Below are 19,026 nucleotides of genomic sequence, written 5' to 3' on the forward strand. Positions count from 1 at the left end.
TGTGGCCTGTGTTTCGGATCCCTGGGGGATTTCATTTCCCAGCTGCACCTGCAGCGCGCACGCCGCCAACAAGGAAAACAAGCGACAGGAGGCGCTTAAAGGGAGTCTCGGGCTCCCACCACGTGGGATGCCTGCTGCTGTTGTTTCTGCCCTCATTTCTGCCACCTGTGCCTTCTCTGATTTTTCGGGGCCGCCACTGCGAGTCCTGCGTCCTGTGTCGCGGATCTCCGAGGGACGTCATTTCCCGGCTGCACCTGCGGCACGCACGCCAGCAACGAGGAAAACAAGTGTCAGGAGGCTCTTAAAGGGACTCTCAGGCTCCTTCCTCACTGGATGCACATGGGCGGCGCCGAGCGAAGCCCAGGCCTATCTAAGGCCATCTGAGGCCGAAGGAGGCTGGGCTGGGCCAACCCCCCCTTTCAAATGTGTGAGAATTGTTTTCTTTATTCTTGAACACTGGGCACTGGCGTTGAATAACTGTGAAGAAATCCATGTGTGATTGACTATGACCTCCAAACGGAAGATTACTGGCCAGAGGGTGGGAGAGGGTGTAGTGGGAACGCTGGATGCGTTCTTACTAAGGGCAGAATCAGTTTTAAAGCATGAAATCCAGCTGATGGAGAAAAGGCTCTTTGGGCTCATACGTAGGTCAAAAAAGATCATCATTGGGGACGATAATCTTGGCTAAATCTCCCTTGAGTACCCGGAAAGTTATGGTCCCCTCAAGTGGGGAGTTATTGGTGGCCGGTGTTGACACATTGGGGGTACATAGAGCGGGTCAATTTATGTTCTATAAAGCCTAGCCAAAGTCTAAGGTGGAGCCTTTTGATGATCCCGGCAGGGACTTCTCCAGTCCGGGAATTGAATCTCCCTGTCTCCCCTGTTTCACACCAATTCCCTACCATAATGGCCCCCCCGGTAGTCCAAAGTGATCGTTCCACTAGATCAAAAAGAACTGTTAGGGATATGGAGAGTGGGGCTCTTTCGTCTAAATCCATGTTAGAAGAGGGAGGAAATGGGTAACTACGAGCTACGTGGCGTGGTAACTAGGGTAAAGGCTAACGCCAAGCTTAAACATCAAACCCTAGGGACACGTTAGAATAATTCCCCGAAGCCTAATTGTTCTAAAACTTTAAATTCTAAATTGCCCGTGTTGACGTACCTTGGAAGCGATCCTGACCTTTGGAAACGCCTGGATGCTTTATTTCAGTTCTCCTAGCACCATTTTTAAACAAATTGGGGGCGATTGAAGAAAAACGTTCTCTATTTTTGAGAGACTCCTATGGCAGGGTCCAGTGGCATCATCACTCCCAGGGGAGGCTGACTCTACAGGGCATTGTAACAGGGATGTGGCTCATGGGAAATAAGGCTACTGGTAATGTGCACCCTGATACACTTCGACCTTTTCCTCTGCAATCGGGGACAGGTGTGAATAGTGCACTTTTAGCCAGGGGAGACCGGGGGGTAGTTGTTTTGATGAATGATCACCGTTTGGACACCGAGATTATGCCTAAACCGGGGGCTGGCCAGGGAAATTTAACTATTGAACAAGTCAAATCCACTTTGATCCCCTGTAATGACTACAAAGACAGCCCCACTATGTCAAACCATGTGATTACTAAGCCTTCACAGGATATTTTAGATCTCCAGCCAGCTGCATGTCCTTATGTTGTGGTATTGGCTGGTGTTCCCCCATTAAGACTGGATCAATCTGAATTCTGGAGAAGGTGACCACCGCGTTACAGAGCGCTTAGAGCGATATTTTGATTAGCGTTGTGCTGTGGCTCGCGCTTTACATTTTAAAAACCCAATTTTGTATCTTTGTTGCTTTGTGTTGTATTCTGCCCTGATTTTACTTCGCTATTGCCGCGACCCCCCCTGGCCCCTTACCGCATATAATACAAATTCCAGCACCGCTGCTTAGCGGGTCCGGGCTCCTGGGTTCCTGGGTCACGTGATTTTCGACGTGACGACGACGCCATCTTGGGAAGGCTGGTTCCTTCCTTGCAAATTTTTTGGGGGTTAGCGCGCTAGCGCTTGTTACCGCCACTCGCCTACATAAGGTGAGCTTAGACTCGGGGTCAGCCTGGAGAAGGTGACCACCGCGTTACAGAGCGCTTAGAGCGATATTTTGATTAGCGTTGTGCTGTGGCTCGCGCTTTACATTTTAAAAACCCAATTTTGTATCTTTGTTGCTTTGTGTTGTATTCTGCCCTGATTTTACTTCGCTATTGCCGCGACCCCCCCTGGCCCCTTACCGCATATAATACAAATTCCAGCACCGCTGCTTAGCGGGTCCGGGCTCCTGGTTTCCTGGGTCACGTGATTTTCGACGTGACGACGACGCCATCTTGGGAAGGCTGGTTCCTTCCTTGCCGGGGTTTAGCGCGCTAGCGCTTGTTACCGCCACTCGCCTACATAAGGTGAGCTTAGACTCGGGGTCAGCCTGGAGAAGGTGACCACCGCGTTACAGAGCGCTTAGAGCGATATTTTGATTAGCGTTGTGCTGTGGCTCGCGCTTTACATTTTAAAAACCCAATTTTGTATCTTTGTTGCTTTGTGTTGTATTCTGCCCTGATTTTACTTCGCTATTGCCGCGACCCCCCCTGGCCCCTTACCGCATATAATACAAATTCCAGCACCGCTGCTTAGTGGGTACGGGCTCCTGGGTTCCTGGGTCACGTGATTTTCGACGTGACGACGACGCCATCTTGGGAAGGCTGGTTCCTTCCTTGCCGGGGGTTAGCGCGCTAGCGCTTGTTACCGCCACTCGCCTACATAAAGCTCGCTTGTAGCGTATTGGTCTAGCGTAGCGGTCGCGCCTTCGCTACGCCTGAGTCTCGCCAGAGTCCTGCCCGTCTGCGCCCGTCAGCGCTAAGGCAGGGCTAGGGCAGGGGACTCTGGCCTACTCAGGATGATATCTGCTGAGAATCTTCGTTTACTGCGTCACCAGGTACGAGATTGCCGACATGGCGCCCTGGATCCTCTTAGTGGGCCGTTTCAGTGCCCTACCTGTTCTTTTAAATTACCTTCGCCTCTGCCTATTAAGGGTCTTCAATCTAGGTCTCCAGTTGACAGCAAACAAGATACTGCTGTAGACTCTCCCACCCAATCTACTCTTAAAGTCTTACATCTGAATGTCAGATCATTGTCCTGCCACTCTCAAGAAGTTTTCTCCTTGATAACTGATGATGATCCGGATATCTTTTTCTTCACGGAAACTTGGCTGCACGATCAGTCTATGGCGGTCATGAATCTAGCCCTGCCCGCTGGATACATCATGCACTCCCTCCCCCGCAATGCTAGAGGTGGAGGTATAGCAGTTGCGGTAAAATCATGTTACCCCTGCATTTGGAAACCTATCACCATAGCAGGATGTGAGAGTGCCCTTTTTAACATCTCAGTGAGCCCCCACTTCACTTTTACGGGACTACTAATTTACAGGCCCCCTGGTCCTGATGGCGCTTTTCGCCAAAGGCTCCCGGAGGTGATATCCTCCCTAGTTTTAAAAACAGCTAATTTTACAATCATAGGCGACCTTAACTTGCATATGGACGCTCCACTCTCCAACTCGGTCCATAGCTTGTTAGCTGATCTCGAAGCACTTCAATTGACCCAAATGGTACAACTACCGACCCATACTGGTGGCCACATATTAGATCCCGTCTTGACGAATCTTGCGACTAATATTTCAGTGCTGCCTCCCAGACCTATGGCCTGGACTGATCACCATTTGATTGATATTCGTATTGTCACTACTTTACCTCCCCCGAGAAACAACACCCCAGCCAGTTTCAGACGCCCCTGGAGAAATTTGAATTTAGAGCATTTCCACCAGCTATTGATGAAATACCATCCTTCACCTCCTACTGAAGTCTCCCGTGGCTATGATAGTTTCTGCGAATGGCTCAATCAGTCGCTAGATATGCTTATTCCGGCCAAGTGGAGTAAGACTAGATCCAGTCCTTCTAGCCCTTGGTACGATGAATCTCTCAAAACACTTAAAGCCTCCTGTAAAAAAGCAGAACGCGCATGGCGTAAAACTTATGATACTGACCTCAAGGCGGCCTACAGGGCCTGCACTAGAGTGTATCATCGGGCCATATGTGCAGCTAGGGCTGCTTTTTACGCTCAGGAGATTAAGAATAGTACAAACCCCACCAAGGTCATCTTCAGGGTGTGTAAGGACCTTACAAGCAAGAGGACGGACATTGCTACTATTGAACACTGCGCTATGGCACACTGCGAGGATCTAGCCTCGTTTTTTGTAGAAAAGGTGGAGGCCATTTACAGATCATTTTCTCAGCTTCCCATCAGGGAGAATATGTCTACATCTTTGGCCCTCAAACCACTGCTAACTATCCCTAGACCGACTCGGGATGAGTTTTTAGCTTTGACGACAAAAGTCAAATCCGGTTCTCCGGACGATCCCATGCGACCCGCTCAATTCCGGGAATTTGCCGAATGCTGTTATCCTGCCCTGCATGATCTTATCAATCTGTCCTTTAGTACGGGCAGTGTTCCCAAGGCTTGGAAACAGGCGATGGTCATTCCGATCCTTAAAAAACCTGCCCTCGATCCGACTAAGCCAGAACACTATCGACCCATTTCCCTTCTTCCTTGGCCAGCCAAACTAGCGGAAGCGCATGCTAATCGTATTCTATCATCTCACCTGCAAGAAGCGAATCTACTGGATAATTCCCAGAACGGATTCCGTGCAGGTCATAGCACCGAAACTGCTCTTTTGGCTGTGGTGGAGCACATCAGGAAGATGTTGGATCAGGGTCAGACGGCGGCACTGATCATTTTGGATCTTAGTGCCGCCTTTGATACGGTGTCCCATCAGATTCTCTTACACCGTCTGATGGAGGCTGTAGTTGGAGAGATGGCACTTGAGTGGTTCCGCTCCTTTCTTAAGGATCGAGGTTTCAAAGTGTCTACACCTCCTTTTGTCTCTGCTTCACGCCCTATACTTCAGGGCGTTCCCCAAGGTTCGGCTCTTAGCCCCACTTTATTTAATTTATATGTTCAGCCTTTGGCGGAGGTAGCCCATAGTTTTGGTCTTTCCTTAGTGTCATACGCCGATGACACGCAGTTGGCGGTGGCACTTAATGGTGACTCTAACATGGACGCCCCCACCTTCCAGTCAGCGTTAAAAGCTGTTTCTGGCTGGATGGCGAACAACCGACTTCAACTTAATGCCTCTAAGACCGAGGTCATTATTTTTGGTAAGGAAAGTGGGCGATGGGGAGATCAATGGTGGCCTTCTGATCTTGGCCCTGCTCCCACCCCCGTGAGTGAAGTCAGAAACCTCGGGGTGTGGTTTGATGATAAGCTTTCTTTCACCTCCCATACTAAACGTGTGGCTGGCGTATGTCTAGGTACTCTGCAGTGTCTGAGACCTATTTTTAAGTTTTTTGATGCTGAGACAAGACAGATTATAGTCCAAGCTCTGGTTCTTACCAGATTGGACTATGCCAACTCTCTGTTTTTGGGTTTAAATCAGGCCGAACTATCCCGCCTTCAGAGGGTCCAAAATGCGGCGGCCAGGATGCTTGTCGGCCTCCCGAAATTTGTCTCAGCTCGTCGAACTATCCAGAATCTCCACTGGCTACCGATTGAGCAAAGAGTTAAGTTTAAAGCCCTTTGCTTAACTTTTAAAATTCTTAAACTAGCTTCCCCTCCTATTCTTTCACAGACTATCCTGCACTATGTCCCTGCTAGAACTCTTCGCTCTGCTGGATTGAACCTCGCCATTGTGCCGCGTTTTAAACGAGCTAGAATGGGTGGACGCTCGTTTTCAGTGCTGGCGGCTGCCCTCTGGAACTCTCTGCCAGCTCCTCTCCGTTCAATCTCTGACTTGTTTCTTTTTAGGAAGGCTTTGAAGACCTTCCTCTTCTCCACAGTTTAGTCTTGTTTTCTTGCCTTCTCTGATGTGTTGTGTTATCCAATTCTCCAAGCGCCGGGACGCCTCTTGGCTGCGGCATCCGTGCGCTATACAAAAAATAAATAACATAACAATAACATAACATAACATCAATTGCGTAATAAACCTGTAGATTGGTTATCCGGACATAAAGTATTTTTGGTAGCCATGAGTGATAACATCTTAATGGTACGCAGAGTTGGGTGGGTTGGGCAGTCGCAAAGAACATGGAGGGTGATTGTGTGATTGTTAACTTCTGAAATCCTGCGGTTGTCCAAATGATCTTAAGGGCGCAGGTCCCAGGCCCTACGTTGGTTACATCAATCCGGGCTGTGCCGCTGGGATATTTCTACATTTGAGAATGAGAACATGGAGAGACCCGGCCCCCCAAGCCCAGTTATGAATAGGTATGAGGTACTGTCCGGATTAGATACCCAAGACTGACTACCTGTTAACAACACTGCCCCAAAGGTTTTACTGAACCCGGAAGGTCGAAATGGAGGATACAACGCATCCCCCCTTTGTTGGTTCATTGACTCCAAATAATACTTCCCCTGTGGATGGTCAGACCGCACCACCTGGCATTGCCAATCTTGCTTCCACCCCGTTTCCAATAAATGGAGGTAGCACGAATGTATTATCATGGAACTTTGCTGGGTTAAGAGCAAAAAGGGGGGATATCAATTGGGAAACTTTCCCTGCCTCCCACCATATCATAGCTCTTCAGGAAACATGGGAGGCTAACGGAACGTATTTTCTGGACGGCATTATATCGTTCAGTAAGCAGGCTGTAGCATCTGGTATGGGGAGAGCAAGAGGGGGTTTATTGTTACATTTTAGTCTTAAAATGCCATACAAAGCAAAGCTGATAGACACATCGTCAGTCAATATTTTGGCAGTAGAATTGATGGAGAAGAATCTGCCAACTCTTCTAGTGGTTAATTTTTATAATTCCTTCACTAGAGATGATAACTTAGAGCATATAAGATCCCTCACTGTCTTTTTGTCTAATTTCGAAGGCAGTGTTGATACTCATTATAACATCCTGGTCCTTGGAGATTTTAATATTCACACTTGTCCCACTAATTTTTTAATAAATGTAGAAGAGGAGTACGATACCCAGGGGGTAACCCACTTTGAACACACCCCCTCTGTGTCTTTTATGGAAGGTCTTTTATCAACCCATAATTTGATTTGTCCGACACAGCCGGAGGGGATATCCCCTGTTCCCACATATATCGGTCAAGGTCATATATATATATATATATATATATATACTATATTCTAGTCTCAGCTTCATTATTGACTGGACTTGGTATATTAAGGGTAACAAACACTTGCCTTAGTGACCATAATCCTCTGACACTGGACATTAATATCCCCGCTATGACTAAACTCACCAATGCTAATATTGCACTCACAGATCAAGCTCGCAGTATAAGGTGGTGTAACGACCGGATTTTCGGACCAAATAGAATCAGACTAGAACACCACTAACCCAGCCGAAACATAACCATCTCCCTCCTCAGGACCTACTTACAAAAGGCACCTGTGTACCTGCCTAAGGATGGGGAATTAGCAATATACAAGCTTAGATCTTTTACAACACCACACTCATACCTTATAGTCTCGCTGCAACATGGGCCCAGACTAGACTACCCTGAGGCAGTTCCGATTATCTACCATTACACACTGATAATCATCAGTGCTCACGCAAACCACAATCCTGTGGGTATACACACTGACCACAATCAGTGCTCTCGTTATTTCCTACATACACTAGCCACAATCCTGTGGGTATACACACTGACCACAATCAGTGCTCTCGTTACACACCGTGTCCTCCCGGTGCTCTCGCAACCCACAATCCTGTGGGTATACACATCGACCACGGTCAATGCTCTCTATAACGCCGCTACACAACGACGATCACTTTCCTGTGAATACCTTCTCCATATTGGGAACTCTCTCGCTCCTCTACTGGGATAATTCGATTTTATAGATTATGGGCCAAATAGACAGGTCGATCCTCTCCCACACAAGAATGGCCGAATTACACTGTGTAAAGGTTATTCCCTATTTCGAGTGCTCCTCTACTCCCTTGCTCAGTTACCATTTACCTGGACGGGAGTCGCATCCGTTCACATAACAGCATCTGACTAGAAGAAAGGTTAACTTTATCATAAGGAAACAACCATCACGCACTAGTTCGCTAAGCACTGGGGTATCTTTATTCATTAATAACATCAACAATATAACACTGCAATATCACACATAGCCTGAAAAGCAAAATGAAAGGTTAGAATGTGTGTGCACACTAATAAGAAAGGGTCAACGTCACCTTATGAGTATGAAGTCCTGACTCGGTAGTCATCTGGCTTCCCTTCTCGTCTGTGCCTTGGCTCGTCTTAGGATCACCTCTGCAGTCACGGATACACGTCTGCACCGCTATGCTCTGTCTCCTCCGTTTCCCTCCAAGTCACTGGAACCTCCCTCTTATTCTCTGTCTCGTCAGCTGCTCTCTCGCTGTTCTGCACTACTCCTCTCTCCTCTCAATTACGGACTGTTTTCACTTTCCAGCTTCGATCTTATAAATCAGTTCTACCACTCTGGTATTCATTCTTTCTACTTACTGCTTCACTTTGTATGCTCTGATCTTAATGTCAAAGCTTGCCAGCTGCTCCAACTAAAATAACTTCAATCTTTCTAAGAGAGTATTAGCTTTTCGATCTTTCTCGGACTTCAAAATGGCGACTGTCTGCCTTAAGATGATTAATTGCAATGATGCTAACGGCTAGCTGCTGCCTACGATCTGACTCTCTGACTACCTCATGCTTTCGCTAATATGGAACCTTGTTCATGCATGGAAAAGTTACGGCCAGTAACCTGCCGCCCACCAAATTCTTGTACCTCCCCGTACCAAGGACACGTTCTCAGCCGGCCGCCCTGATGTTATGTCTTCGATACGAAGAAAAATACAGTTCTTCGATAAGGGCCAGCCTGAGCCAGTCCTCTTCAAGCGAACAACACCTCATAACTAAAACATTACATTTGACCTAAAAAGCATCTCAAGCTGCCGAGGCAGAAAGAAAGATGGAGTCTCTCCCGTTCGAGGCCTACAAGGCCGAAAATAAGCATAACTCCATTAGAAGTATACTAGCACTCTTACAAAAAGAAGGATTAATACTAATAACTACGGAATCTATCCCTTAACATAGGTTTATAAGCCCTAGAATAAAGAAAAGGGTAGGGAATTGCATCAAACGCCTTGTAAATAGGCCCGGTCTAAGGTTCTAGTCCTCCTATTAGAATGATAGCAGGCTAAAGTCACCTTCAGTCACCTTCACTCAAGAAAAGGGGCAAAAACTCGGTCAGAACAGGCGGGAAGTGACCAATCCTGACAGTTTTATTGATAATCTAATTAGTGTCTAAGTTTAAGTTTTAGATTTTAAGATTTTAAGAGTTTAAGATTTGTTCAGAACAGGAATCCCACCCATCACTAGTTCTTGGGGCTTTTGACCAAAATTCAACCCAAGTGGCGGTGAATTTAACTGTAGTCAGTAGAGCAAGGCCACTAAAATATAAAAAATGGTTTGATGGAACCTGCATGAGTGCACATAAAGTACTCATGCAGGAGCGTAAGCAAAAACCCAGGGTGGTTGATAGAGTCAAGAACGCCAGGAGGGCATATAAAGTGGCAGTGGGAACTCGGATAAAGAAACTAAGAGCGATGGCATGGGAAGAGCTTAGTCAAGCTAGTATTCTGGTTATTAGGACCAGGTTCTGGAGCATTGTCAATAGTCCTCTCTTTGATGAATCATCAAACTCTGACAAAGATTGTGTAATCCCTGCGGAGAAGTGGTACAACACTTTGGGAAATTGTACAATGATGGAACTAACGAAATACCCGCCCGCCCAGTTGGCAGTGTGCAAGTCTCACCGTCTATGGTCTTTACAATAGATGAAGTCACTAAGGCGATTATGACTATGTCAGGGGGTAAAGCCCTGGGACCTGACACAGTGCCGGCTGATCTTTATAAAGCAGACCTCAAATTATGGGCAAAAATTTTAACCAATGTTTTTAATGCATCACCGTGGCTGGCTTCCCCCCTTCTTGGGCAAAGGCGGTGATTGTGCCGATTTCTAAGAAGGGAGCCAGAGACGATCTGGCCTGTTATAGGCCTATTTCGCTTTTGGACTCTGCGGCAAAAATTATGGGGAAAGTCCTCCTTGCTCGCCTTACGGAGTGGCTTGATCATAACAGTATAGTTTCCGATCTTCGATACGGCTTTAGGCAAGGAAAAGGTACGTTAGGTAAAAGTCTTAACCTCCATTTGATAATAGGGAAGTACACGGTCGTAAAGCATGGGGACCTTCATCTGGCCTTTATGGACCTAACCTCAGCTTTCGACCTTGTCAACATGTCAAAACTCTGGGTAATCATTTAAGACATAGGTATCGAGGATGACCTGATTTCTTTTTGGTGGCCATCCATGAAAACACATCAGCAGCAGTGCACTATAATGTAGATGGGAGCCTAACTGATTCCTGGGCAGTCAGGAGAGGGGTCCGGCAGGGGTGCATTTTGGCCCCCCTGCTGCTCACACCCTATATTAACAAATTAGGGGCTGCCCTGACCTCCTGTAGTAAAGATATCCCTAGAGCTGGCACCAAAATCATTCCCACATTGTTGTTTGCCGACGACGCAGTATTAATAGCAAGGACGGAAAAGGGGCTGCAAAAGCTTTTAGATTGTTTTATAGATTTTATGGAGTCACTGGACCTGATTACTAATTTTAAAAAGTCACATTCTATGTCTATTGGTTCTAAGTTGGCAAGGAGGGTAACATTCTATTGCAGGAGTTTGGTACTAGTAAATGTTCCTGCTTTCCCGTATCTATGGGTTCTTTTTAATGATCGGAGCTCACGGTCCATGCAGCTTACAGACAAAAAAAAATATTGGCCAGAGCCTCAAGGGCGATTCTAGATTTTGCTAAAAGAATTGGCTCCAAACCCCTACCGCAAAAACCACAGGTGATGGACAGAATGCAGAGCAATGTCATACATTCACCCCAGTACAGAGATCTGGGCCTAAATCCATCGTTTTTTTGCACTCCACACCACCCCAGTTCAGACATGGCTATATGCCATGTATGTATAACATTTTTCTGCATTCTGCCCATCAACTGTGGTTTTTGACCAGATCTCAGTACTGGGGTGAATGTATGACATTGTTCTGCATTCTGTCCATCAACTGGGGTTTTTGCATTTGTCACCCAGAGTGGGATGGGTATGCTCAGACGTGAGTCCCATGCACTCCACACCACTAGATTCAAACAAGCTGGGCTGAAGACGGCTGGAATGCCAGAAAGCGGTCCTCGGAAGCTTGTTTCCGTTCCAGGGAAGGCATGGCTTGGCAGTTCGGGCTGGACTGTTCCCATGAGGCACAGGGTCAGACTGATTTGCATACGGCCATGTCTGAACTAGGGTGGTGTGTAGTGCAAAAAAACGATGGATTTAGGCCTAGATCTCTGTACTTGGGTGAATGTATGACATTGTTCTGCATTCTGTCCATCAGCTGGGGTTTTTGCACTCCAAACCCCTACCTGCACTCATAAAGATTTATAACGCCAAGTGTCGTCCAATGGCGCTCTATGGGAGTGACATCTGGGGATACAAAGAGGCTAGAGAAATTCAGGGGGCGGAAAACATATTTTTTCGTAGATTATTGTTGATTCTGTCCGCTACCCCAGTTTTTAATATACATGAGGACTTGGGATCAGGTTTTATCTCTGACCAGATTGTGGTTGCTCCATGATTGTGTTGGCTACGAATTTGGGCCCAACCCCCACCAAATCTTAATCAATTGATCATTCAAGACCTTAGATAAGGGGCTAGAAATCCCATGAGTTCGATATATTAAGACCCAAATGGAAGCTCTCGGATGCCCTGATTTGTTCTTTAGCCCTAAAAAAACTGGATTATTCAGCCATCAGGGCCTGCAAGCCGCAGTTTGTGGAGACATCAATATTCATGAGGGAGGAGAGGGAACTGGTAAAAACCTCAGTGAGAAGTTTTGTCACAGTGAGCTTAGGTAGACAGTTACCACCATATTTATCCTATATAAACAAGCCTTATCATTTCTTTGTTTTAATAAGATTTAGGCACAATATGGTTTTCTGGCTTTTAGCATTCCCGAAATGGTTTTTTAAAGAAGGGAACCTACATCCCTGTCCCTGTGACAACTTCTCTGAACAGAATACTCCTCATATAATATTTGTCTGTGCTTATTATAACTCATTTCTCAGACAATGTATTATCCCATTACTTAGAGGCTGTAACTTTGTACAAGTCAGGCCACCACTTGCATATTTGCAGATGTTAACATCTCCAGTGGTGTGCTTTGGGGTTGCAAGCTTCTTAATAGGTGCAATCCGGTATAGGAACAGTTTACCATTTAACTAAAGTTTGGATTAAATCCATTTATATAGTCATTTTTTGTTGTGCTTTTTTTATGGGATGAATTGTATTTTATCTATTTTGCTTACTCCAAACTGATTAACGCTGCCTTTTTATCAAATTCAGGGGGTATATTTAATTACATGAAGTTCATAGGTAATTTTGTAAAAGTATTAAGCTCATGTACTTTGTATGCTGTTTTAAATTGTTTTGTTTTGAGTTTTGCACTTTGATGATTTTAATTAATAGAATTAAGTTAAATTTTGACTGACTGACTGACATTAACAAATTTCAAGAGTGATGTGCCTGTACAGATGAATGACATGCACAAAGGTAATGTGCCTTGGAATGCATTTATTTGCACATGCTGAACCTGTGCTCATTCATCTTAGTGTCCCATGATTGCTGAGGACTGTCCCAATGTGACGTTAACAGGAGCCTCCCACCTGTGATGTCCAGGCACCTGAAACGTGATCTCAACACGCCAAATGTGTGTTCTACAATGCCCCTGGTGCGTTTGTGAGCCAAATTGTACTGCCTCCAGGCCTGTGTGTTCAGGGCTCAGAGGGGTGTCAACATCCAACCACAGAGTGCATATCCTTGATCACCTGTGACAGTGTGAAGAGACATGAATCAAGACTTCGTACTGCAAGATGTGTTGGCAGGCTCACTGGTTCATTGGTGTGTGATATGTGTGACTTAGTGATTTCTGTATGACATGTACTGCTTGTTGCAAATAAGCGGCATCAATGTGTATTACGTAGCCTCACTGCTGCTCCTCCCTTCCCCGAGCATATTCACTAGTGTGTGCAGCGCAATTGCATCACTTGCACCCCTAAGGCACACTATTGTCATGCCTGTCTGCGCATGTCCACAAACCTGACTACGACACAGTGATGGCTGGCCACGTGTGTGTAGGCCTATGGTAAGGACAGGGTAGACACAGATGTAGAGTCCAGGCTTGGCTGAACTCGCCATGCGGTTGAGGGTAGACCTTTGGCGCATTCTGCTCTAATAGCAACACACACAAAAGTTGGCATGGGAGATCCCTGACCCTGAGCGGGCATGTGCTCCCTCATGTACCCCTTCCACTGAGCCAGCACTCCGGGGGCATGCTACATAACAACATTGTCCAATGCGGGACGAGTGGAGCAGACACTACACAAGAGACACACATAGTGGTTACTTCTTTGGAAAGGCCTAAACTTAATCATGCCCAAAGCTAAGTGTTGAAGAACCACACCCCTATGGTGTAGTGCTGTACGCCTGTCCACTCTTCTTACGCTCATAAGGGGGTACAACACAGCTACATGACCCAGGTCTACCCCACTACCTGAGGTGACAAGGTTGCGCCTGCTGTACATATCACAATGTAATGTGGTATGGCGCTGAACCCTCATGCATACAGAATGATCACACGGACACACTGAGATATTTTGTGGAACTGGCTACGGGCACGTGCGCCCGGCACCTTTTATTGCAAGGGTCACATGTCCAGTGATGCCTATGCTGGATGGGTGTTGGGTAGTGTAAGCCACCCCTCAGGGTTTGGTTGGTGCTGGCAACAACTACAACAGTGATCAGACCATCAGAAGTTCAAAGTTCAAAGAGCAAGGGTCCATGACTTGAGCTGCACAGAGTTAGTGGCACTGGATGCACTGCAGCCGGCACAGGCACACCGCCACAGAACGGTGACTTGCGGTGCAATGAGGTAGGGCCAGGAGAGCTGAGTGGGTCCTCGTTGATGTCCAATGATTAAAGTAGTTGTTGAGGCCACGTTCAACAGCGGTTTCTTGGCACTAAGGCAGATGGGCGTTGACAGAGGCGGAAGGAGGGGACTAGTTGTAGGCCTGAGAGAAGAGCCATGTTTGTTGTGATTTCCTAAACTGGGGTAGGAGGGGATTTGACACAGTCCTGTGGGGAGGGAGTTCTAGAAAAGTGGTGCCACGGACGAGAATCTGAGGCCAGTGTGTTTTTTCCGTTTAAATGGACAGGGGGTCGAGGGTCAAACTGGAAGAGCGTAGGTCACGGTATGGAACGTAGCGCTGTATTCTGGAGACGATAGACAGGTCCGTGGGAGGACATGGCTCTGTGAATCAGGCAGCCAAGTTTTAAAAAACTGCACTGAGTCACAGGGAGCCAGTGTAGACTCTTGAACAGGGTTTTTGTGTGACTACATTTCGGTTGGCCATCGACAAGTCTGGCAGCTTGATTCTGAACCATTTGAAGCCGGTGCGATTGATAAGCAGGGATTCCGGCGTAAAGTGAGTTGGCTTAGTCAATGCGCGACATGACTAGGGACAGGGTGACTTCAATGAGAGCCTCAAATGATAGGAATCTGCTGATTTTCCTGATTCTTTGGAGGTGGAAGAAGCAGACAGAGACCACCCAGTTGATTTGGGCCTCCATCGTAAGATCGCTGCTGATAGTGACGCCTAGGCTCTTGACCGAGCTGACTGGGGAAGGCGGGCAGCCCAGGGAGTGGGGTCAAAAGTTTGATTCCACGGGTTACCTGGGGATCCTGTAAGGACCAGCTCTGTCTTGTCAGGATTAAGCTTTAGCTGGTTTGCGTTCAACCAGTTGCTGATGAAAATCATGGTGGATTGGAAGTTCTCCCTAGAGGAGGGAGAGGAGTCGATGTTGAAAATGAGCTGGAGATCATCAGCGTAATTAAATGTGACTACTTCTCTCTTATGAAGGTCAGAGATAAGGGGGAGAATGTACAGATTAAACAAAAGGGGGGAGAGGGAGGACCCCTGGGGGACCCTACAGGTCAGTCTTTTTTTCTCCGACAAGAAGCTAGAGAGATAGACAGCTTGGTAGCTGTCGTTGAGAAAAGAGGTGAGCCATCCCAACGGAGGGCCCCGGATGCCGGCGCTCTCAACGCTTTTCGAACAGCGGGCTGTGGTCGACGGTGTCGAAAGCCGCCAACACATCCAGGAGCACCAGTGCCTGCATGATGTTTTGGTCAGCCCTCTTTCTGAGTTTGTCGTGGACAGCCAGGTCAATAGACTCGGTGGAGTGTTGGGGCCTAAAGCCAGCTTGGTGAGAGTCTAGGAACTGGGAGATTTCCCAAAAATGCACTAAGGCAATTTGCGACAAAGGCCTCCAGGATTTTGCCAAGAAAGGGTAGCAGCAATATTGGGCGGAAGTTGCTGAGTACCTCGGGGTCAGTACCTGCTTTTTTGAGGAAAGGCGCGACGTCCACTATCTTAAAGAGGTTAGGGACGATGTCTGAGGTGTTGAGGGAGTTGTTGAGGAGCGATAGGGGGGTTCAGGAATGTTGAGAAAGATCTCCCAGGCAATGGGAGGGGGGCATATGTCTCTCGGAGAGCCAGAGCGGACCTTTCTGAGGAGGGAAAAGAAGGCCTCCTGAGAGATCAGAGGGAAGTGATCAAAGAGGGAAGGGTTGCGATGAGCGTGACCGGGAACATAGGGTTGGGTGGCCTTCGGTGTACTAGGTTTGATGCTGGAGATTTTATCAATAAAGTAGGAGTTGAGAGAGTCACAAAGAGTTTGCGATGGGGAGGGTTTAACAGTGACACAGTTGGGTTTCACGAGTTTGTCCACAATGGAAAAGATGTCTTTGAATTTATTGGAGGATTCGCAGGGTGTGACTGGGGATAGTGGAAGGTGTCCTTCCAGCACATGAAGCAGAGGGCAGAAGCAAGCAAAAACAGGAAAATGGAAGAGTTGAATGCTACAGACCCCTTTTTACTACCATGTCAGAATCAGCTACATGATGATGAAGACAACCGCCAGGCCATAGACTCAGACACCACCAAAGTTCAAACAGAGAGTGTCCATGACTTCCATGGCACAGAGCTAGTGGCACCAGAGCTGGAGGGGACGCAGTGTGCGATGAGGCCTGTATAATGATATGAACTCTGCCATAAAGAGATCAAGACTCAGTTCTAATTGTCTGACCGTGTGTGCCGGAGGCAGCGGTCAGCAGTGGCCCACAGCCATATGTTGTTGGCTTGCGATTCACAAAGTTAGTGGCACCAGTGCAGTTGTTGGTAGTGTTCCATCACCTCCGTAATGGAGACCCTTTTCTCCTCCGGACTGAACCGCGTCTTCCTCTTACACCTCTCCTTGCGTACTGTGACATGAACTATGTCATGAAGAAATCAAGACTCAGTTCCAAATGTGTGACCTAGTTGATTGCAGTTTAGGCCAGAGGCAGTGGTCAGCATGGGTCAACCGCTGTCCAGCTAGCTCCTCCTGGCTCTCAAATGCACGACGTTGGAATAGTATGTGGAGAAGATTTATGGCTGACTGAGGTAGTGGCACCAGAGCTGAGCGGGTGTGCAGGCTGCGTTGATGCCGTGTCCTGCCTGGTACGGACTGCATTGTATTGGTGTGATGCCTGCTGGACCGCAGTGTAGGCCGAACGTCGAAGTCAGCAAGGGCCCTCAGACACATGTGGTTGGAATGCTATGCCCAGAGTTGGTGACACCACATCGAAGGGAGTATAGTGATATAAACACTGCCATGAAATATGTACTCTGCCATAGTGTAATCAAGACTCAGTTCCAAAGGTGACCTACTTGTACGCTGTGTCTGCCGGTGGAGTACGTCAACGAGAAAGGAGTACTGTGGGCCTTGCTCGCGGAGGATGTGATGGTCTGAGGAGGCTGCCAAGGTCGCGGGCCTCGGGCTTGGGGCTTGGAGCTTGCACTGGACCGTGGTGGGCCCTCCATGACACACGCTGTTGTTGACACGGGTGGACAGTGATAAACCCTTTTTCCGGGATAAAGCCGCAGCCGTATTCAGAAAGTCATTTTAATATGCAAATAAAACAAAGATACATAGAACATCGGCTGGGCCTACAGTTTTCAAAGGATTGTTACCATCCTGGAAAGGTAGTTACACCAACCTTAATTGTCGCCTATGCGGATATCAAAATGAAACATTAACCCATCTGCTATGTGCTTGCACAGCTATTATAGACCTAAGGAGACGGCTTTTAAAGAACTTTTTTAATAACCTGAATATTCGAACATGCAGGCAAGCAGTTATTCGATGGCTAGATGGATCATCTCCTATGTTGGCTTGTAGGGAGGTTAAATATATGAGGGAAGTACAATCTCTTCTACAACAAGTGGACCCAGGAAAACACAGTGAATAGAATGTGCACACTTGAAAACTATAGCCAAAAAAGAAATGTACAATCAAAATTAAATGTTTTATATTGTATTAATTGTACGGACTATTGATTTTACCTTGTGAACAACTGAGCACATTATTTATTAACTTTTATCGTTCACTTCAGATGTATGTTATAATAATTTTGAATAATTTGAAACAATGACATTGCCTTGAAATCATGTTCTGTCTTTCACTTTGTATGTTGAACCAACCCAGTACAGCTGATATTGATACCTTGGGTTTGTATTCACTCACCACTATTGAAAAAGCTTAGAGCTCCTTCACCGGCTTGGGCAATAGATACCAGCTAGTTCAGAATAATGTCCCTGGAATGTGTCAGCTTCCAAGTTCGGTATTGAATCTGATAGCGCAGAACATTGCTGGCATTGTTCCCAAGTGGTCTGATCCAGAATGGGGCACCTTACTCGATCTACACCTTTTAAAAGACACATTGGCGACAGTGGCAATTTTGAGAACAGGGTACTCTACTTTCAGCATTGAGACTATACCATTTAAAGTGGGTTGCCCCTCTAGGGAATTACAGATCCTGGTTAAAACCGCCAATGGGTGCAAAATAAGGAGGTTGGATGTAGGCTCCTGAGACATCCTTGCAGAAGAAAAATACTTTACTGCTGGGTTTTCAGTAAAACAATGTAGAAATTACGGGGGATATGTACAGGTCCTCTATCCACCACTTCTAAAATGCAAGGCTGAACCATATTTACAAGAATCTTGTGCAGACTTGCATTATGAACCTGGTGTCAAAGCAGGCACCCTTGCGCCATAGTGCAAGTGTGTCTGCATGCAGGGGAGGATTGTTTATGTGTAGGAAGTTGTCCCTTCCTGCACATAAACAATCCTAAAATGCCATTGTGTCACTGTCATGTGTGCTGCTTCATGTAGCACACATGACAGTCACAAAAATGCATTTTTCTAAAGGATTGTTTATGTTCAGGAAGGGACACATTACTGTACATAAACAATCCATGGCATTTTCATTTTTCCATGTGTGCGGCACAAGGCAGCACACATGGAAAAAGCAAAAACAAGGAGAAAGAATCCTTTTCTGCTTTTGCCAATTTAGGACCTTAATTTTGGCTCTGCCTCTATGTACGCCCCCTTGTACATAGGGGGCAGCGTCAAAATGAATGGGTGTTGCGGTGGAATGCCCACAGCAACACGCCCACCCCTTTCACACTAACCATAGCGTGAAAGGGTGCCTTATTTACAAGCAGTGTTAAGCCACGTCAAGTGGCTTAACACTGCCTTGTAAATAAGACGCTGCACTTATCGCCACCACAACAACGATATGAGTGATGTTGTGGTGGCAATAGGGACTTGTAAATATGCCCCAAAGTCCGCTATTTTACGTACTCTGGAGGAGCATATTGAAGCTAATTTCAGCAAACATCCACTCATGGTTGGTTGCGATTTTAATTTGATGTGTTAGCCCCTGGAAAGCATGAGCATTGTTATGAAGGCAAAAGATA

Source organism: Lissotriton vulgaris, chromosome 7 (assembly GCF_964263255.1).
Source record: "Lissotriton vulgaris chromosome 7, aLisVul1.2, whole genome shotgun sequence".
Lineage (NCBI taxonomy): Eukaryota > Metazoa > Chordata > Amphibia > Caudata > Salamandridae > Lissotriton > Lissotriton vulgaris.